Source organism: Sus scrofa, chromosome 14, assembly GCF_000003025.6.
Source record: "Sus scrofa isolate TJ Tabasco breed Duroc chromosome 14, Sscrofa11.1, whole genome shotgun sequence".
NCBI classification, from domain to species: Eukaryota; Metazoa; Chordata; class Mammalia; order Artiodactyla; family Suidae; genus Sus; species Sus scrofa.
In genome coordinates this window covers 123616440-123638808 of record NC_010456.5, presented here as the reverse complement: position 1 = coordinate 123638808, position 22369 = coordinate 123616440, and positions in this window count along the sequence as shown.

Sequence of the window (22369 nt, the reverse complement as noted above, 5' to 3'; positions counted from 1 at the left end):
GGAGCTGGAGGTGAAGATCACTTCCGCAGAGGAACTCCAGGTCAGATCAGAGCCGCAGCTGCTGCTGGGAACCCGACTGTGCAGCTCTGCGTCTTTTGTTGCCCGCAATTGTCCCTGACACGGCCCACCGTGGGGACCACTGAATGCACTGTGGACATTTTTGGCAGGCTGGCCTCTGGGCTGGGCTCACGTTCATTAATCTGCCTGCCATCGAGCCCCTGTGAAAAGAGGAAATTGTTTCACGCTGGCCAACGAGAGCCAAGGGGAAAGGGCTCAGAGCGGGAGGAAGGCCTGGGCTTGGGGTGCTGCGGCGTCACTCCCAGAACAGGCCAGAGAGCGCAGCCTCTTTGGGGAGCAGGCCAGCCCTTCCCTGGGACGACCTTGGAATTCTTGCAGCCCGGCTGTTAATTAGCCCAGTAATGGGGCCTGGCTGGAGCAGCTCCGGCTGCAGCTTTGGGCCTGAAACAATCAGGGCCTGTTTTCTGACAGAGATGACAAATGGAGGAAGTGGGGGGGGGGGGCTGCAAGCATAAAGAAAAGCATGGACAAGAGGAAAAACCGAGTGCAAATTCCTGCAATGAATTTTAAAGGCACACTCTTCAAGGCAGAAGAAAAAAAAACGGAGTGTCACAGAGCCCATGTTGGGGCTTCCTTTCGGCGCATTTGGAAGTGACAATCGTTGAGGCTGCAGGTGTGGACAGATGGCTCCACGTCTATGGAAGCAGCTCCAGCAGCAAGTGGAGGCCAGAACGAGGGCCAAGTCCTTTTTGCATGCTTTTGGAAGAACTAGAAGGCAGAGGAGCACGGGGCCCATCCTGGCTGAGGTCTGGGTCCCAGATATCAGATGTAACAGGAAACAAAGGTTGCTCATTGTAACACACAAGAGATTCTTAATGAAAAGGTGGCCCTGGTTCTGCTGAATTCCTGAGTTTGGAGAGCGTCTATGGAAAAGAGCTGACAAGAGCCCAACCTCTCTTTATAACGAAGGAAAAAGAATTTGGGGCTCCCAGGAGGAAACCAGGTGGAGGGGAGGGGCAGAAGTGGAAAGGGAGGTAGACAAAGATGGCAGCTGGATGGCAGGGGCCCAGGCCTTCTCACCATTTTCTGGGAAGTCAGCCAAGCCCTGGGTACCTTGGGTGGGTAGACTGGGGGCAAACCAGTAAAGAAGCTCTTGCAGGCAAATGTGGTGTGAAAAGACCACATGTATACAGATGCTGGAGGGGAAGAAGCAGACATCACCTCAAGGCTTTCGGGGATTTGCAGGCCTGGATTTCCAAGGGACAAGGGAAGCCCCAGGTGACCTATGGGGCACAGGAGAGTCAACGAATGGTGACAGCCCCCATTCCTTGGCCAGATACATCTTCTCAGTGCCTGTCAACCCACCAGAACATTCAAATGTGTTCTTCATGCTCTTCCCCACCCTATTTTTAAGTTATAATTTACACACGTAGAATGCACCACTCTTCAAAACACCAGTTCTGCGCGTTTTGATAAGTGCATGCTTCTGTGCCATCAGGCTAATCATTAAGATACAGAACATTTCTGCCCCTCCAGAAAGGGCACCTTTGCAAACCAAGTTCCTGATCTGTTTTCTGTCTCTGTGGTTTTGCCCTTTCCAGAATGTCATATAAGTGAAGTCATATAGTATGTAGCCTTTTGAGCCTGGCTTCTTTCACAGAGCAGAATGCATCCGAGATTCCTCCAGGTTGTATACATCAGCAGTTTGCTGCTTTTTATTGCTGAGTAATATTCCATTGAAGAACAACTGGGCCGCTTCCTTTCATGGCTTTTTTGATCTTATCTTTTGTGAAATATTTTATTGGTAGGGATGATTAAGAACAAGAAAGAAAAAAAAAAAAAGCCCCAGCCAGACTGGTAATTTTTCCCCTTCTCAAGGGCTCTAAGTTAGCTTTCCAGGGATGTGTCTTCACGTAGTATGCCTCCCAAGCTTAGAGTAAATAACTAATTGTATGACTTACAAAGAGACTTTGTTTTTGGTTTGTTTTGTGGTATAATAGCTTTATTGAGAGATAATTCACATGCTATACAATTCACCCATTTAAAGCGAACAACTCAATGGCTTTTAGAATACTAACAGAGTTGGGCATTCAACCACCTGAATCAATATTAGAACATTTTTATTACCGGAATTTTAAAAAGCCCACACTCCTAAGCTATCACATGCAGTCCTAATCTACATTCTGTCTCTTGAGATTTATCTATTCTGGACATTTCATAAAAACTGAATCCTACAATATGTGGTCTTTGGTGTCAGGCTTCTTTCATTTAGCATCATGTTTGCAAGTTTCATCCACGCTGTAGTGTGGATCAGTACTTCCTTCTTTTTATGGCCGAATAATATTCCATTGTGTGAATGTACCACTGGTTTATCCATTCATCAGCTGAGGGACATTTGGAGTCTTTCTACTTTGGGGCCATTCTGAATATGCTGCTATGAACAGTCCTGCCCAAGTTTTTGTGTGGCCATATGTTTCAATATATATTAATAGATAGCAAGGGTGAAACTGCTAGATTCTATGATAACTCTATGTTTAACCATTTGAGGAACTACCAAACTATTTTCTAAAATGGTGCACTGTTATATATTCCACAAAGGCATTTTGAAAATACAAAAGTTCAAAAAAAAAAAAGAAAGAAAGAAAAGGAAAAAAGCAGAGTTCCCGCCATGGCGCAGCAGAAACGACTCTGACTAGCATCCATGAGTACACAGGTTCAATCCCTGGCCTTGCTCAGTGGGTTAAGGATCCAGCATTGCCGTAAGCTATGGTGTAGGTCACAGAAGCAGCTCGGATCTGGTGTTGCTGTGGCTGTGGCATAGGCCAGCGGCTACAGCTCCAATTCAGCCCCTAGCATGGAAACCTCCATATACAGTGGGTGCAGCCCTAAAAAGACAAAAAAAAAAAAAAAAAAGTAAAATGTAAATGCTTACAATATTAATCATTGAAATGACAACAGCACTATTTGAGCATTATAATAATTTAGGCTGTATTAAAGTACCTTAAGTAACAGGACCCCTCCAGTCCCACTAAACCCCACAGAGAAAGAAGCAGTGAAAACAGTCTGGTACAGAGCCATCCTTCATCTTCTTGCTCAACATGCATATAAAAAATGTATATACTTTTTGCTAAAACGAAAAGGCATTCTTTCTAGAGACGTGATTCTAACTTCTTTTTAAAAGTGTGGTAAGAGACACAGAAAACAAGCTTGTGATTACCAAAGGGGGTAAAGGGAGAGAGGGGTAAATGAGGAGTTTGGGATCAACAGATACACACTACTACACATACAAGAGATAAACAACAAGCACCTACTGTATAGCATAGGGAGCCACATTCAATGTCATTCAACAACCTATAATGAAAAAGAATACATCTATATACATATGTATACATAACTGAAGCACTTTGCTATACACCTGAAACACTAAACCAACTGTACTTCGATAAAATAAATTTTGATTAAAAAATATAATGTGGAGTTCCCGCTGTGGTGCAGTGGGTTCAGAGTACAACTGCATGTGATGGAACATGATGGAAGATGATGTGAGAAAAAGAATGTATATGTGTGTGTGTGTGTGTGTGTGTGTGTGTGTGACTGTGTCACTTCGCTGTACAGCAGAAATTGACAGAACACTGTAAATCGACTATAATTTTTAAAATTAAAAAAAAAAAAAAAAAGAGTTCCCGTCATGGCGAGGTGGAAACAAATCTGACTAGGAACCATGACATTGCAAGTTTGATCCCTGGCCTCACTCAGTGGGTTAAGGATCCAGTGTTGCCGTGAGCTGTGGGGTAGGTCACAGATGCGGCTAGGATCTGGCACTGCTATGGTGTAGGCCAGCAGCTGTAGCTCCAATTCGACCCCTAGCCTGGGAACCTCCATATGCCGCAGGTGCAGTCATAAAAAAAAAGCAAAAAAAAAAAAAAAAAAAAGAATCCAGCTGTTGCACCTCAGGTCACTGTAGAGGCACAGGTTTGATCCCCACCCCAGCACAGTGGGTTGAAGGATCCAGTGTTGCCACAGCTGTAGCACAAGTCACAACTGCGGCTCAGATTCAATCCCTGGCCCAGGAACTTCCATATGCTGTGGGTGCAAACATAAAAATACATATATACACATATATAATGTGTCATTTTAACCACTTTTAAGTGTCCAGTTCAGTGACATTAAGTACATTCACATAGTGGTGCCACCACTGTCCATCCACAGAACTTTTTTCATCTTGCAAAACTGAGACTCTGTATCTGTTAAACCATAACTCCCTATTCCTCTGCTCCCCCAAAGATCCTGGCAGCCACCAGGATAATTACTCTAAATACCTCATATGAGTGGAATCACTCAGTACTTGTCCTTCTGTGACTAGCTTATCTCACCCAGCACCCAGCATTGTCTTCAAGACTCATCCATGTCCACGTTTCCTTCCTTTTTAATAATGCGTATCTATCTATCCATCCATCCATCTATCTAGCTATCCCGTCTCCCCTTGGTGTTTGTAGGGGATTGTTTCCAGAGTCCCCACAGATGCCAAATTCTGAAGACGCTGAAGTCTTTTATGAAAATCACATAGTATTTGTATGTTACCCATGCGCATCCTCCCATGTACTTTAAATCATCTCTAGACTAGTTAAAATACAATGTAAATGCTATGTAAACAGTTGCAAATACAACATAAGTGCTATATAAGTAGTTGCAGGGATGTGACAAATTCAAGTTTTGCTTTTTGGAACTTTCTGGTATTTTTTTTCCACACATGCTCAATCTGTGGTTGGTTGATTACAGAGAGCTGCCTGGACACACTGTGTTCATTCACTCTTCTGTGGATGGACACTTGGGTTGCTTCCACCTTTCGGCTACTGTGAATAATGCTGCTCTGAACATGGGTGCACAAATATCTCTTCGTGTCCCTGCTTTCAGTTGAGCGTGTACGCTCTAATTCCTTTTTGTAAAGAATTAAACTTTTTATTGCAGTTTATATCACTTCACGAAATCTTGGGGAGTCCCTGTCGTGGTGCAGCAGAAACAAATCCGACTAGGAACCATGAGGTTGGGGTTTAATCCCTGGCCTCGCTCAGCGGGTTAAGGATCCGGTGTTGAGGTGAACTATGGTGTAGATTGCAGATGCAGCTCAGATCCCGTGTTGCTGCGGCTGTGACGTAGTCCGACAGCTGTAGCTCCGATTGGACCCCTAGCCTGGGACCCACCATGTGCCGTGGGTGTGGTCCTTAAAAGAAAGAAAGAGAGAGAGAAAGAGAGAGAAAGAGAGAAAGAGAGAAAGAAAGAAGGAAGGAAGGAAGGAAGGAAGGAAGGGGAAGGGAAGGGAAGGGAAGGGAAGGGAAGGAAAGGAAGGAAGGAAGGAAGGAAGGAAGGAAGGAAGGGAAGGAAAGGAAAGGAAAGGAAGGAAGGAAGGAAGGAAGGAAGGAAGGAAGGAAAGAAAAAGAAAGAAAGAAAGAAAGAAAGAAAGAAAGAAAGAAAGAAAGAAAGAAAGAAAGAAAGAAAGAAAGAAAGAAAGGAAGGAAGAAAGAAAAAGAAAGAAAGAGGGAAAATCTTGAAGTCTACTAATAGTAGACATGCAGTTCTCCCATGTTCGAATCCCCTTTATACTTTATCTTACTCAGAGTTCATCTATAGTGTGGGTATCCTATAACCTACTTCACTATTGCCTACTCATGAGAAATTGAATAGAAATTACTACCGGGTGTTCCCCACAGTTGTGATCCATAGCTCTTCATGTGCATTGGCAGATGGGATACTTACAGCGGTCCTCTGAGATGATACAATTAGTAGCCCCATTTTAGAGGCAAAGAAACTGAGGACAGAAAGCTCAGGTAACCTGCCCAAGGCCATTCTGCTAGTAAGGACTGAAGGTAGAAACCAAAGTCTGAGGACTTCCCATTTTGACACAGCGGAAACAAATCTGACTAGTGTCCATGAGGATGCTGGTTAGATCCCTGGCCTCACTCAGTGTGTTGGGGATCCAGTGTTGCCATGAGCTGTGGTATAGGTCACAAACATGGCTTGGATCCTGTACTGCAGAGGCCAGCGGCTGTAGCTCCAATTCGACCCCCTAACCTGGGAACTTCCATATGCTGCAGGTGCAGCCCTTAAAAAAAAAAAAAAAAAAAAAAAAGGGAAAAAAAATCAAAGTCTGTTTCACTCCCAAGCTTAAATTCAGCATCATAACTAATGACATTGCTGATGGGTCTTTTTTGGCTGGCCAAGGGGTGTCCTGGTGGAGACAGGGGAGGGAACGTGAATGTATGTGGATGTTCACATTCCAGGAGCCATGGAGCTGATTCCCCAGCGAGAACAGATCTGCCTTTTACAATGAGTGTTCTTTCTCAGAAGTCAGGCTTCATGTAGCCTCAGAAAAACAGAGCAGGAACCTATCTCCCTAAAGGGGGCTGTCGGATCATGCTTCTTCCCCTCTGCTTCCTTCCCTTTTTTTCTTGGACCTCTTACTTGCTTAATCCTGCCTTCACTCCTGACCCCACCCCACACTGTCCTCCAGACTATCCAGGTTCAGGTGACAGAAACCCAGCTCGAATTAGCTTACACAAACAAAACGAACATTTTGGCTCATTTAACTGGGAACATAAGAGTGCATCTGGCCTCAATCACGATTGGATCCAGGGGTTCCAATGATGTCATTAGGCTCTTTCTCCATTTCTCAGCTCTGCTTCTCTCACAGGTGATCAGTTCTTTCCTGCAGTGAACAGGCTTTCTCCAATGAAGTAGGAAAGATACTCCCCAAACTCCAAAACTACAGCATCAAAGCTTTGCTATCCCACCAGAAGGAAGAAGGCCAGTTTCCTTCTCCCAGCACCATAGACCAGTCTCAGGAAAAGACTCCAATTGGCCACGACTGGGCCATATGCTAATTCCTTAACCAATCATGTGGCCAGGAAAAGGCAGTATTAGGGCCGATGCAGACTCAGTGGCATGGAAGGCAGTTTATGTTTCCAAAGTGAGAGGAGGAAAAAGCATGTGTGCTCAGCAGACAGAAACAAATAACCACCCTTCCACTCTGTCTGCCTTGGACAAATGGCTCCTCCAAGCAGCAACAGACTCCCCACATGTGGCTACTGCTCTTGTTCCACCCTTGCCATTCAACCCAGCCACTACCAGAGAGTGAACGGAGCCTGAGCAGGCTGCCTTAGAAAAAGGCAAACCTCACGTCTATGGAGGTATCCAATCCATTCAGCCCTATTTCTCTAGCTGAAGGAGACACTGCACTATCTAAATAAACATTTTCATCATCTGCTGCTTCTCCCAACTCACTCCCCAGGCTTAGCTCATCTTTCAGAGACCTTGTCTCTTCCCCACTCTAAGGTACAAGAACATGAGGTACCCAGATGTCCCAGCTGTTTACACTGCATGGAGCACTGGGCCATGCATGTGGCTCCCTGCTCATCCCTGAGTTCTTTCTCCCTGCGGGCCTAGGCTCCGGCGATTGCTACAAGCCAAATGGCCATGGACACGCCTGGTCATTACGCTGCCTCTTCCTCTTGACTCACTGCAGACCTGAGCAGATGAAATATTTGGTTTTCTCATCATAAGGAGGCCTAACGTTTCTTTGCCATTTGATTGACTGTTAAATGAAAGCCAGGCCCTTTTGTTTGGCGTAGGGGGTTTATTTGTTTGCTTTTTTCCAGCATGTCATGATTAATTCATCCCTGGCCTGACTCCATGGACAAGCTACAATACTTGGCACTTTCTCCTCCTCTCTTTTGTCTCCCTTTCCTTCCTGTACCCCAGGCCCACCTTGATGAAAAGGTTCTCTTCCCTCTGACATCACTAAATACTCTTGCTATAAGTGAACTTGAACCAATATTTCAAAGTGCCAGAGACCAGGGCTTTGGGAAATAAGAACAGTATTTGTTTAAAATTGTTGGATGCTCCTGAACCATCTGCCCGTGCCAAATTAAGAAATAAATCACAAAATATAAACCAGATAACCACAAACCTCTCATTTTCAAGTGACTCACAAACTAAAGAAACTGTAGCAGAATAAGCAACGGCATTTTTATCTTTATAACTAACTTGGTCTGAGTAGGACTTCGCCCTATCAAAGCTCTTTCCTATTATCCATGTCTTGTCACAACTTCACAGGAAGCACACTAGGGGTTTCATTCATTTTCTACAGCCATATAAAACGGAAGTGGGGTAGGGATTGTTCTTCTTCTTTTTTTTCTTTTTAGGGCCACACCTATTGCATATGGAGGGTCCCAGGCTAAGGGTCATATCGGAGCTGCAGCTGCCAGCTTACGCCGCAGCCACAGCAACGCCAGATCTGAGCCACATCTGTGACCTACGCTGCAGCGTGACGCAACGCCAGATTCTTAGCCCACTGAGCGACGCCGGGGATCAAACATGCATCCTCATGGATATTAGTCAGGTTCTTAACCCCCTGAGCCACGGTGAGATCTCTGGGCTTGTTCTTATTTCCATTTTGCAGGTGGAAAAATGGCAGGTGCACGTCTTAGGGTGGGCTTCTTCGGGGAGCCTTCTGGAATGAAACCCCTAGTGTGCTTCCTGAGACGTTGTGACAAGACATGGAAGACCAGGTAGGAAGCTGGTATCAGGGAAGACTAGCACTGAAGCCTTCTCCCCCGCACACATTCCAGGGGCACCTACAAGGTCAACTGAAACAAGGCCAATTCTTTAAAAATCCTCACCTTGAGGCCAACTAAGCAGACAGCACCGCTCCATTTCACAGCTGAATAAACTGAAACAGGAAGGGTCACTCGGTGGCTGGGATAAATCACAAATATAGCCAGCCAAGAGAGAAAGAGAAACAAATTCTTACCCAGACACAGAATGTTATTCTACTTTGTAGCTGGAGTATGGGATTATTTTCCATTTGCACGCTTGACAAGAATGTAATTCCCATGAAGAAGGAACAAGAATGGCACATTCCCTGTCCCACTGTCTCTCTGGAAAGCTAAGAGTCTAAATAGACAGATTAGTGTTTATACACTGGGGTTGTGGGCTTGAGCTGGGAAATTCACAAAAATCTACTCTTTGTACTCTGAGCTTTGGAGTTTTGACTTCCTTCGAGTCAACAGGGAAATGAATGTGGTTCTCTCAGTGCACCCTCACAGTGATGGGTCCTTCTGAACGGATAAGAAAATGCAGAAGTGACAAAAGGACAGGGATTCTGGAGTTCCTGCTGTGGCTTGGCAAGTAAGAACCTGACGAGTATCCATGAAGATGTGGTTCGATCCCTGGCCTCGCTCATCGGGTTGTGGGTCCTGATGCCGCAAGCTGCAGCCTAAGTCGCAGATGTGGCTCAGATCTGGTGTTGCTGTGGCTGTGGCGTAGGCTGGCAGCTGCAGCTCCGATTTGACCCCTAGCCTGGGAACCTCCATATGCCGCAGAGGCAGCTCTAAAAAAAAACAACAAAGGACAAGCACTCTTCAAAGTGATACCAAAGATACAGGCCATGTGTAGATAACTTACAAAGAAATATAATTAATAGTCGTCCATCCATGCATTCAATAATAATCCATTACAATTCTCAACGGACCTGAGGTTCTTGTGGGGCTGAAATGAAAATATTTATGTGTATGAGGAAGATGACACCCATTACATGGTGGGCCTCCAGTCAACACCCGGTCCCTTTGTTCCCAGGGCCCCAGCTGTGTGCTGTCTTGAGCAAGTACCCAGAAACAAGAAGGAAAGTGGTATCTGTGGAGCAGAGACTGGAGGTGGCCAGTGGGGGGAAGAACAGGAACGAAATGTGGTCATGAGCGAGACGCTGGGCTGGGCAGCGCCTTCCTACAGGTCTACTCCTTGGGAAGCTCAGACACGAGTTGCGATGGAACGTCCAGCAATTCCCATAGCACAAGCCCATGGCTGGACGAGTTTAGAGTTTAAATAATCTAAACTCTAAAGGGAGAGCCCCAGGATGGAACAGAAGGTGCATGGGCCCTTGAACAAGCTCCTTAATCTCTCTGGTCCTGTTTCCTCATTTGCAAACCCAAGGCGGGGGCGGGGGCACTGGGTGCCTTCGAAGAACCTATCGGACTCAGCATGACTATGGGTCAAGGTTTTCTTCACACAGAGCCAACATCTTCACTGCAATTTCAACTCACTTCCTTTCATGAAATCAGCTAACCCTAGTCTTCCTGACATGATCAAAAGGTCACTGGGGTGAATGGACCAGGGCCCAGGGGAAGGGGCCCAGCCTCAAGGAAACCAGCTGGCTCCAGCCACTCCCGGTTCCAGGAGGCTGCTGAAGTTTGGGGAACACCCTGCCCCATCCACCAGAGAGATCCATGTGGGGCCAATGACTCGTGTTCTCAGGATGTACAATAGGGACTTCGTTCCAGAAGGACTGCTACGAAGGCTGCCCTGAGAAATGGAACCAACAGAAAACTGATGTGGGAACCCTTTAGAGTGTGTTCCAGTGTCACCCTCTCCTCAGTACAACCTCATCAAGTCTTCAGAAGGGACTTGTACGATGAACACGATCCTGGGCCCTCCCTGCAGGGACACCCTTCACGTAACCTCACTGCCTTCCCACTGCGTGGCAGAGGCAACTCGGCTTTAGTGAGATGGAAACATCTTCCCAGGGGCTCACAGCAGGTGAGGGGTGAACCAGGATTCCAGCCCACGTTGGCGTGAACCAAAAGACCACTATGAACTCTCCAGCTAATGAGACATTCAAGAGAGCCCCAACGGGGCCCAGATTTCCTAAGAAGATGGTATAAAGGGGCAGGACAGCAGGAAAATGCTAAAAGACAAGGCTGGACAAGCCTGCTGGGAGAGACTGCATGCATGTAGACCTTAAGGTCCTAGGAGGCACTGCCACCTGGCTAGGACGCTGCCATCTAGCTGTCATCTGCATCCCCAAGAGACTATCACCCATCAGCCCGACAAGGACCAGGGTGTATTAAAGGCTGGGACATCAGCCTCAATTTCTAAATCACAGGGAGAACCACTGCTGTCCTTGTTCAGGATGTGCCTTGTACAAGCACACTAGCCAAGAGAGGAGGTGCTTCACCCATCAGGTCAAGTGCCCACCAGGCAGTGTCTGCCTCTAGGATGTGACCTTCCTCATTCATGCAAAGGCCCAGGAAGAGTGAGCCCCCCTTTGAGTAGCCTGCTTTCTGGCTCTCTATACTTATTCCATGAGTACTCGCTATGGCCCAGGTCACGCAAAGAAGAGAGAGACAGGGCCCCTGCTCTTGAGATGCTGAAGGCCTGGTGCAGGAGGCAGGCACAGAGAAAAGCATGGGCTCGGGGCATGGGGAGGCCAGGTAAGGGGCCCCTCAACTGAGTCCCTGAGTCTCCCGTGGCTAATCACTCTCTTTTACCCTCTCCTCCTCCATCCCCTTTACTTGGCAAATCAGAACTCATCAAAAGGGACCCCCGACCCCCATCTCTCCAGCTGCTCTCCCGCTCACGTGATCCCCAGCTTAGTGTGACCTGGGCTGGCCACCCTTCACCCCCAGGTGTAGTCAAAAGGTCCTTTGTCTCCGGGGACTCTGGAAAATTCCTTCCTTCCTCCCAGCTTGGGGACCTGCCACTCTTAATAGGTTCAGTATTTGATTGTCAACAGATGGAAGGTCATTTTCGAAATGCAAGGGCTTTGGCTCTGAATTGTTTCTTTAAGTCCCTCCAACTCTGCACAGGGTCTCAGGCCAAGATGTTAGGCTGAACCTAAAATCAATCAGGCCTCAGGCTACAGAAAAAAGTGGCTCAAAAATACAAACTGCTCTCTAAACAGGGCATGATGCTTCTTCTCCAAAGCATGGATGCTCTCTGTCTCTGAGCAGTTTAAGCACATTCATCGGTCTGAGGTGGCCCCATCCTTTTAAGGATACTCGAAAATGACAACGACAATAACAAGGGGGCATTTGACTTAGCATTTCTAGGCTGCCATTTATTGAAATCCTATTTTTCCAGAAATCTTCCTCATTTACAGAGCCTGGCTGTGGCCAGGTCGGCCTCACCCTCCCCTTGCTTGCAATATATCACAGAAAGGAAGTTGGGGACTTGAGAGAGAGTGAGAGGGAGAACCAGGGCCCTGTGTGGAGCATGGGAGCAGGCTACTTGTGGGTGGCCTTTCCAAAAAGCCACCAAATAAGGAGACTGAGCCCACCTCCATCCTGTCAAGCAACAGCCAACCAAGGTTAGCCAGGGCTGTGCTGGGGACAATAAGGACCACAGTGATCAGAGGCCGAATGGACCAGGAGCTGGGTCAGTAAGCAATGATTTCTCACTACGAAGCTGTTGGTGGCCACCTGCTGTCCCTGGTACCCTCAACAGCCCCAGAAATTCCAGTTGTGAAAATAAAGTCAGCCAAAGGAACCATTCTCCCTCTGCTGCTGGAAATGACAGATTGCTTTGGATTCAAAAAAAAAAAAGCAATCACTGGTCACTGAACATCCTCATGGCTTAGATCCTAAAAGCTACACACCTTTTTCCCCGGGAGGACCCTGGGGCTCCAGCAAAGAGCCCCAGCCGCAGCTTCTCCTCCCTCCTCTGCTTCCCAGCCTCACTCAGCACCTGCTTCTGGCAGGAGGGCAGAGTGGCCAAGGGCTGATGGCGGAGAGAATGGTGTCCACTTTCGGGAGCCTTCATTACCTAAGAAGCAAGTGCCTGGCTATACACAGCATACTGGGATATATGCAAATCATAAGCAAATCCACCTGAGAGTTCTTACTCTATTCAATACTGTATGAGCACCGAACAACTGACTTGCTTTATGAAGTAAAGATATTAATAACAACGAACATTTAGTGAGCATTTATTACATGCTCACACTGGAAAACCAGGGGGCTCAGGGAAAGATCCAGACAGGAGGCTTTGTGAGAGAGTTAGAAATGGATCGGAAACGGCACTCCTGGCCAAGGAAGGCTGGGAACAAAGGCCCTGCGGCAGGAAGGGAGTCCCAAGCAGGACTTGGACGAGACCAGGTAGGCTGGGTGCAGGTTGGGGCCTCGCCTGGAAGGTCTGTGCTGCTCACCGAGGGAAGGCAAGCATTAGCAGTGCTTCCTTGCACCGGTCTCTTTATGGGGCTATTGAGCTCAGGGCCAAGCGAGGCAGAAAGGTTTTGACAGTTTCATTTTAGTTTGTTCTAAACAAGAGATAATATGAAATAGGCACCTGGGAGTGTTTCAGATTAACAACCCAAACCAAACGAACAGCTGCATCCCAGGGACGGGGGAAGAAGTTTCCTGCCTTGGCCATATTTCCTTTCAGCAACATTACATTAACACTTATGAAATACAGCCGAAAAGTCAGGCAGTCTTTAAGGGGAAAAGAAAGGTACTTCCACGCTCTGTGCAGAATGCACTGCCAACTAATTGGCCGTGTAAGCTGGGTTTTCAACTCATCTGCAGAAGTCTCAAGGTTAATGAAACCATTACGTATGCACGGATGTTGTGGGAGGGGGGAGAGCGGGAAGAAATAATTGACAGTGCTCTCCATCTACCTTTGTGGAGTGGGCTATTCTTATCCGACAGTACTCATCAAAGTCAGGGATGTGTGTGGAATGGGTTTCTCCGGGTGGGGGTGTGTGTGCTCATCAAAGTCTGGGATGTGTGTGGAATGGGTTTCTCCGGGTGGTGTGTGTGGTGTGTGTGTGTGTGTGTGTGTGTGTACAACCACGCTAATGAGAACAATTCTATTTCTCCATCTGGAATCCATTAGTCCTGATTATGATGGCGGCCTCGCCTTCCCTTACTACTATGAGGATTAGCTAACCCCATTACTACCCAGGCCACCTTCTCAATCTGCTCCGCCGAGCGGAGCGGAGGAGACGGTTTCCTGTCATCTAAGCCGTCCTCCTCTCTCTGCTCCGGAGCCGAGCCGCTGTAAACTCCCTCACCCCCTCTCAATTACAAGGGCCCTAATAGGCCCGCCCGTCCCAAGTGACGACCCTCTGCAGGTGTTGGGGAGGCGGGGGCGGGGGGAAAGCCAGCTGATCTGAGTCTTGCCCCAGCTCCTCTGCGCTCACGGCACCAGGCCTGCGTCTTGCAGGTGTTCAGCAATTATCTGGGCCCAGTTACCTCACCATTTCTCGGGGTGGATGGAAAAAATAAATAAGGCACATTAAAAAGCTTGTTATTACAAAAAAATAGGAAAAGCCTAAGAGATAGGCAGGACCCTACGTGGAAGGCTTGATTCCTTTAATCAAGCCTGTGGCTTCAACAACTGGACCTGCCCTAGCTGATCCCCAAGACGGGAGACGGGGAGATGATTTAGGGGTGCCGTCTGGGTGAAAGCACAGATGAAGTTAGTAAGATTGTTGGACTTTGGGCTTCCCTCCTCCCTAGCAGCCCTCCTGGCCCTCTTCCCAAAGGACTTTATTTCCTGGCCCCCCACCCCACCCCACCCCCTCTCAGAGGCTGCAGCAGCAGGCAGACACGTTAAAAACTGCGAGAATTTGATATTTCCCAAAAGGTCATCAAAGAAGTCGCTATGAGCAAACACAATTGGATTATCGGGCCCTTATTTCATGGTTTAGTACAATTTCTTTTGGTTTGGAATGTAGCTGGAGGTAGACACCATTTTTTTCAGGACCCAAGGTTCAGGACTCATCTATGACAATGCGTCCCCTTCGTGTACCTGAGACAGTGGCATTCCCAGCGTGGCTGGTAATGGTATCTTTACGAGCATCAAGATGTGAAAAAGGTCGGGAAGCCCTTCCCTAAAGGTCTCCTTCTCTCCTGTTCTGTATCTTCCCTCATCCCTTTTTCTTCTTGCTTAGACAGTCAAAGCTTGGCCAACAATGTCCTCTGTTGGCCACTGGGGACAATGAGGCCCCTGGGGTTCCAGGACTTACCTGAGATCACCGAGCCCTGGGGCGGGGCAGAGCTAGGATGAGAACTCAGGCCTCTTGGCTCCCCCCTGAGGTCTCCTCTACCTACTTTCTGACTTGAAGCAGACCTTCTCCTTGCTTCCTGCTCTTTAGAAATTTCTCTCACCCTCTCCCCATCTCAGTTCTCTCTCCTCTGCTGACCAGCAGCTGCTGATGTGAACTTCCAGGGTGCCAATCTGAACAAGCCAAGGCATCAGGAATATATCCAAGTAGGAGAGCCCCCAGCTTTCATGCATCCTAAACCAGAGGGGAAGGTGTGAGTGCATCTGCATTAATCTTCCCTCTTAGCTTTTGTTAGAGGACAGCCAGGCCTTCTCGGGAGCGCCAGCTCGAGGTGACTCTCTGTATCACAGGCAGATGCAGCATGAGCCGCCCTAGTGGGCTTTGGTTCATGTGGACTAGGGGAAAGCTGGTCTGTTCTGAGTGTTAATCCCCGTTCACAGCTCATGGGTGCTGGTACCTAAGAGTCACCAGTCCAGACTGCAATGTGGGCAGTCTAGGGAAACTGTGTGGTGCCACAAATATCCCTTTTCCAAGAAAATTCCAAAGTCTGGACTTTGGGAAGCAGGGGAACTTCTGTGGAGATAAGCAAAGTATACACCACTTATTAGACCCTACTTGACCCTACTTGAAATTCCATCTGAGCATCTGTCCCTGTGTTTAGAGATTCGAGGGTTATTTTTGGCACTGTCTATGTGAACATCCATCCCTTTGCAAATAAAGAATTCCCCACCCCAGTTAGGGCTGGCTTAATCTGATTAGTGTCCAGGGGAAACCAGGAGCTGATGGATGCGTTCTAATTCTTCATCAGGGAGGAGGTCAGAGGATTCCTTGGCTTGTTCCTCCAGGTCAAGAAAATTAGTACTTCCCACATAAGCTGTCATGTCCACACCTCAGACAACTGGCATGATGCATAATTTCATCCAAACTATAACTGACAACCATCTGGAGATCAAGTGGCAAAGGATAAGTTGAATATATGGCGTTCAAGAGATTTTAAAAGAAATCACTAGTAATATGTAGTGGTGACAAAGAAGCTGGGAAATGGGTCCCCACCTAGACTCTTGGTAGAAACAAAAATTGCAACGACCTTCCTAAATGGCCATTTGACAAATACATACCAAAGACCTTCAAATTGAGCATGTTCTTTGACTCAGCAAGCCTGAGAATTTTACTCCAAGGATATGATCAGAAATGTGTACAAAGATCTACATTTAAGAATTTTCATTAAGCAATGCTGTACAGTAGGAAAAAATTAACGTAAAGCCTAATGATAGGAAGTTACTTTAAAAATAGTGATACATTGTAATCGAGCCACTGCAAATAGGGAATTAAAAATTAAAATGGGAAATTTCATAACATAATTGTAAGTAAAAAGGAAGTCAGGCTACAGAACAATTTTCTCTGGTATTATTTCAATTTTATAAAAATCTTTGAGTGTGTTGAACAGTACATGCATTTGAAGGCTCTGCTCAAATTTTTCCACAATGAATATATATTACTTTTATAATCAGGAATGAAAATTTTAAAGAAATGAAATCAATTTAAAAAATAAGATCAAACGGAATAAACAGATAATGGAGTCAACAGTACCTCTTCTTGTTATGATCTTATCATCTCAGCCCTCAGATAAAACTTTTCTCAAATATCAGATCTGGTCCAATCAATACACTGAGTCAACTAAACTCATCCAACACATGAACTTAGTTTTATCATATACATATTGTACTGTATAATTTTACAAGTAAAATGGAAGAGCCTTCATCCTCCTCAGTTGTGAGAAAATACATGTATCTGCACATTTGATGTTTGGGACTGAGAATATCATCCTAAAACCTAAAGGACTGGGCCTTTCCTTGCCCACACAGCTGCCATCACTTGATCAACCAAGGCAGGTCTTTCCACGAATGGCCTCATAGTACACTTCCAAATGACCTGATATTTGACCTGGGAATTACATCCTCAATACTGAGAAGTGATGCCGATAGGAAGACTGCAAAAAACAAACCAGAATGGTATCTCTGCTTAAGTTACCTTACAGGCCTGAAAAACCATAAACAAAATTAGAGAGTGCTCTTGTTGATCTGAAGCAGCCATTGCCAACCAAAAGGACTTCAGGAGGCTTTCAGGGGCGAAAGGAGTGGGTTTTGCTGCAAAGCAAATCTTGGGGATAACTATGAGTTAGCCAGGCTTCAATTTTCACAAATTCCCCTTTCATCACTGCCTGCTGATGCCTCTGGCTATCCAAGTGCAGCATCTAGAACTTATCCTGTCCAGGTATGTCCAGTGACCAAAACCGCTCCTCTCTCCTCCCAAGCTATGAAAAATACTCTTCCCACCAGAACGGCTGGTTAGAGGCACTACTAGGAAAGCAATCTGACTGAATTAGTCACATTAAGATATAAATGACTACAGCCCTAGCTCTCCTTGTGGGTCTTTTAAATAACACTCATTCGGAGTTCCCGTTGTGGCACAATGGAAACGAATCCGACTAGAAACCATGAGGTTGTCGGTTCAATCCCTGGCCTTGCTCAGTGGGTTAAGGATCTGGCATTCCTGTGAGCTGTGGTGTAGGTCGCAGATGCAGCTCAGATCCTGCATTGCTGTGGTTATGATGTAGGCCAGCAGGTGTAGCTCCAATTCGACCCCTAGCCTGGGAACCTCCATGTGCTGAGCGCAGCCCTAAAAAGCAAAAAATTTTAAAAATAAATAAAATGAATAATAAATAACACTAATTCATTTTTTTTTAAGTGTAAGCTCTGAATCACCTGCATTAGAATCACCTGGGTGCTTATTAAATTTATGGGTTCCTGGGCCCCAGTCCCATCAGAATCGGAATTTCTCCTGGTACACTCCAGGGATCTGCGTTTTCTTTTCTTTTCTTTTCAGGGCCGCACCCATGGCACGTGGAAGTGTCCAGACTAGGGGTCGAACAGGAGCTGTAGCCCCTGGCCTATGCCACAGCCATAGCCATGCCAGATCTGAGCCACATCTGCAACCTACACCAGAGCTCACGGAAATACCAGATCCTTAACCCACTGAGCAAGGCCAAGGATCGAACCTGCATCCTGTGGATACTAGTCAGATTTGTGTCCACTGAGCCACGATGGAACTCCCAAGGAACTGTGTTTTCAACAAGCCCCTTTGATTCCTGTGCGCCCTAAAGTCTAAAGTCTGATGACTAGTGGCATGTGAAGGAGCTGATGTCTCCCAACAGTGAAGCCTTCACAGTTAAACGATCCATTTTCCACTCCCAGACCTCCCATCTCAAAAAACAAGGGTTCAAAATTTCATCAACACTTCAAAAATGCTTTTTATATGGTAGGCACTATTATCACCTACATTTTAACAATGTAGAAACTGAGGCTCAGAATGATTAGGTAACTCCCCCAAGGTCACACAGCTTTTAAATGTTGGATCCAGCATTTGAACCCCAGGAGCCCTCAGAAAGAGGGCTTACTTGAAATACCAAGTTACAACCCATCCCAGTCATAACTTCTCCAACTTAGCTAAGACAGGCAGCAGCACCACACTTGAAAGGCTGTGGAGACATCCCTAAAAGGAGAGGGGGGTCGGGGGGGACACACGCAACCTGACTTAGGTATGAATGACTTAAAACACTACACCACATGTCAATTCTCATTGGCATTTGGGACACCAACTTAGGGTAGTTGATGTATTGTATATAGTTTTGCCTGAGAAAGCTCAGAACTTTGAAATTGTTCCCTTTTGTGCTTTGATTACACATTCGTTCAGAGTTGGAAAAGGATTATGGTGTTGGGAGCCACACACTCCCTCTCAGTGGCTGCTTGTAGCTGTTTCCATCTGTAATGATTGTTTAATGACTATTTAAGAGAGCACTGCCTGAGGTTCTCTAATCACCCAATTTTCACTAAATGCACAAGGAAATCACACAGGTGCAGGATTACCTAAATGATAAGCAAGCCAGGAGTTGTGCGATGCTCTCTTTCTCCAGAGGGGGAATTGCAATGCTGATCGCCATGTGCTCTCACCCCAGCAGCAAAGGGGAAATCGAGGGGAGCAGCACCTTGGTCCCCCCAGGGGGTAGCAAAAGAGGGACATGAGAGAGAAGCCAGACAGGAGAGAGTGATGGGGACCAGGAGCAATAGATACTATGAGGAGGATAGCAGCAAGGTCTGGAAAGATCACAAAAGACATCTCCCCCCAATCCTGAGAAGCATCCTGGAGACCCAAGACCCTTCCTCCAAGGGCGGTGGAAATCTCCAACCCTAGCAGGAATGAACTCTGGGTCCAAGCAGTTACGGATGACAGACACCCTACCAGACACTATGAAGCTGGTACTCAGGTGGACGAAGCTGAATGAATGACTTTACTTGTGAGGAGCTGAGGGTCTGGGGTGGATGGGGTGACCCAGGTACGACACTGTAGCAATACCTCCCACTTACTTAGCCTTTCTATGCACCACACACTGCTAAGGAATTTACAAAGATAACTGAAGGACCTTGTTCCCACCTCCATATGAGAAAACAGAGACTTAAAGGTAGTTAGGCTCCTTACACCAAATCATGCAGCTAGTTTAAGTGATGGAACGCCATTATGAACTGGCTCCAAACTCTGGCTCCAAAGCCGATGCTCTTAACTGCTTTCCCAGACTGAGAATTTAGTGTTATTATGCATATGGAGGTAAGATGTGTGCAGGACATAATGGAAGCAGTAACAGTGGACACCTAGCCCGGCTTGAACTCAAATCTGGACCGGACACATGCTAAACATGAGACTTTGGGCTAAGAACTTAATCTTAAAAAACAAACACACACACAACAAACCAAAAAACGCTTAATCTTTCTCGGCGACAGTTTTCCCATGTCTAAAATAGGTTCAATAATATCAACCACAAAGGAGCATCTTAGAATGAAAGGTATAAGTACATAAAGTGTCAACACAGCATCATCTAATAGGTCACAGAGGAGGTGCTGAGTTAATATTGCCTTCCTCCCCCTTTCTGGCTGCTCTTTAGCTGGAAAAACTCAAAGCTGAAAAATGCCCAAAGTGCATGGGGAGACAGGAACCTTCATGCACTGCCAGTGGGAGTGTGGACAGGGGCAGCCACCATCCAGAGCACTCTAACAGGACCTAGCAAAAATTAAGTAAGAAAACGTGGAGTTCCCGTCGTGGTGCAGCGGAAACGAACCCAACTAGGAACCATGAGGTTTCGGGTTCAATCCCTGGCCTTGCTCAGTGGGTTAAGGATCCAGCGTTGCCATGAGCTGTGGTGCAGGTCACAGAGGTGGCTCAGATCCTGCGTTGCTGTGGCTGTGGCGTAGGCCGGCAACTATAGCTCTGATTCAACCCCTAGCCTGGGAACTTCCATATGCCGCAGATGTGGCCCTTAAATGTTAAAAAAAAAAAAAAAAAAAGACAAAAAGAAAATGTAACCAGGTCCATACAGGGTGGTGGGGGCAGCAACACTGTCTCTAACAGTGGGGAGTGGAAGCAAACCAGCTGTCTGTCACTTGCAGATGAATAAGAAGGTAACAGGGGGTTGTCTATTATGGAATATATAGTAGGTTAGGGGTAATGTGCTATCTACACATACAACATGTGCAGAACTTAAAAACATAGTTTTGGGTAAAAAGTAAGAGTCAGAAAGAGAGCTATAGTATAAACCCATTTGTATAAATAACCCTAACACATTCAAAATAATATTGTGTATTTTGCAATGATACCCATGTACCTAATGTCTGTATGAATAATGACCCCCCAAAATAGTCAACCCAAATCCCAGAACCTGAAAATATGCCATATTAGATGGCAAAGGGATTAAGATTGCAGGTGGAATTAAGGGTGCTAATCAGCCGCCTCTGAGACGGGCAGCTCTCCTGGATTGTTCAGGTGGTCTCCTAACAAGTGAAAGAGGGAGCAGGAGAGCACGTGTGAGAGTGATGCAGGTGAGAAAGGCTAGACCAGCCGTTCCTGGCTTTGCAGATGGAAGGGGACGCGGAGCCAAAGAACGCAGGCAGCTTCTAGAAGCAAAAAGACAAGAAAACAGATTCTTGCCTAGAGCCTCCCAAAGGAACACAGCCCTGTGGACAAATAACCTTAGCTCTGTGAGACCCATTTTGGGATTCCGACCTCCAGAACTGTGAGATGATGTATTTGTGTTGTTTTAAGCCACTCCATTTGTGGTCATTTGTTACAGCGGCAAAAGGAAATGGGTACAGCGGAAGCTCCTGCCGTGGCTCTGCAGAAACAAATCCGACTAGTATCCATGAGGAAATGGGTACAGCACCAAACATGTTAGCGTGAGTCCCTGCAGTGGAAGAGGAATGGAGGTGAAGAAGAATGGAGGTCAAGACTGGAAAGGGAGGGAGAGCTGTGCTTGGACCAAAGGTGATGCTGCGCCCCATGCTGAGCGTGCTAAACTGAACTCAAGACCTGAGGCAAAGGGAAAAGAGAGAGAAAGGAGTGGAGGGAGAAGGGGGTGGAGGGGGGGACTGGTTGCTTAGGCCGTAAGTGTCATCTGGGGCTCTCAAGTCCATGCACAATGTGCCAGAGGCACTGAAGGAACCAATGCAGAGATGGGAACTGATGACTGTAAAGGGGGGAGAACAATAAAGGAGCAATCACATTAAGGCGGATCAGAACAGCTCCTAGAATGGGTGGGGACCTGGCCTATGGTTTTCGATGGTCTCAGGGTGTGTGACCAAACCATCCTCCCTACCACCCTAACCAAAAGGTAACTCTAGGTTGGGTATAGACGATTAACTAAAGAAAAGCAGAACTGCCCTGTAAAATGGTGAATTAATACCAATTTTACAGAATCTCTTCCAGGAAACAGCAGATGGAATATTTCCTAACTCATTTTACAAGGTTAGTTATTATCCTGACACCAAAACCAGATAAAGACAGTACAAATCAAAGTACAAATACTGCTCACAAACTTAGACACAAAAAATCCACAACAGGGTATTAGCAACCTGAAGCCAGCAGTTTATAAAAAGAACTATATATCATGACTAAGTGGGATTTATTCCAGGCATGCAAGGCTGGCTTGACATTTGAAAGTCAATCAGTGTAATCCACCATACTGACAGGCGAAGGTAGAAAAACCGTATGATCCTAGCAATTGATGCAGAAAAAGCATTTGACAAAATCCAACACCCATTTGTGATAAAAATTTTCAGCAAACTCAAAATAAAGGGAAACTTTTCAACTTGATAAAGAGCATCTATAAAATACCCACACATAAACATGACTCTTTATGGTGCAAGACTGAATGCTTCCCCTGCTCCCCACCCAATATCAAGAACAAGGCAACTCATTCAACATAATACGGGGGGGAGGGAGGAAGAACTGGTGTACTTGGTGGTCCTTTCCTGTGCTTCCCAAGAATAGCGGCTACCGTCTAGACCTCCAGCTCACCTCAAGACAGGTGAGACTCCGGGATACAGCACATGTGGCTCCACCCTTGGTATCCAGGCTGCTCACACGGCAGCACTTCAGTCTGAGGTCCCTCCCACTGGCCTCTCTCATACACTT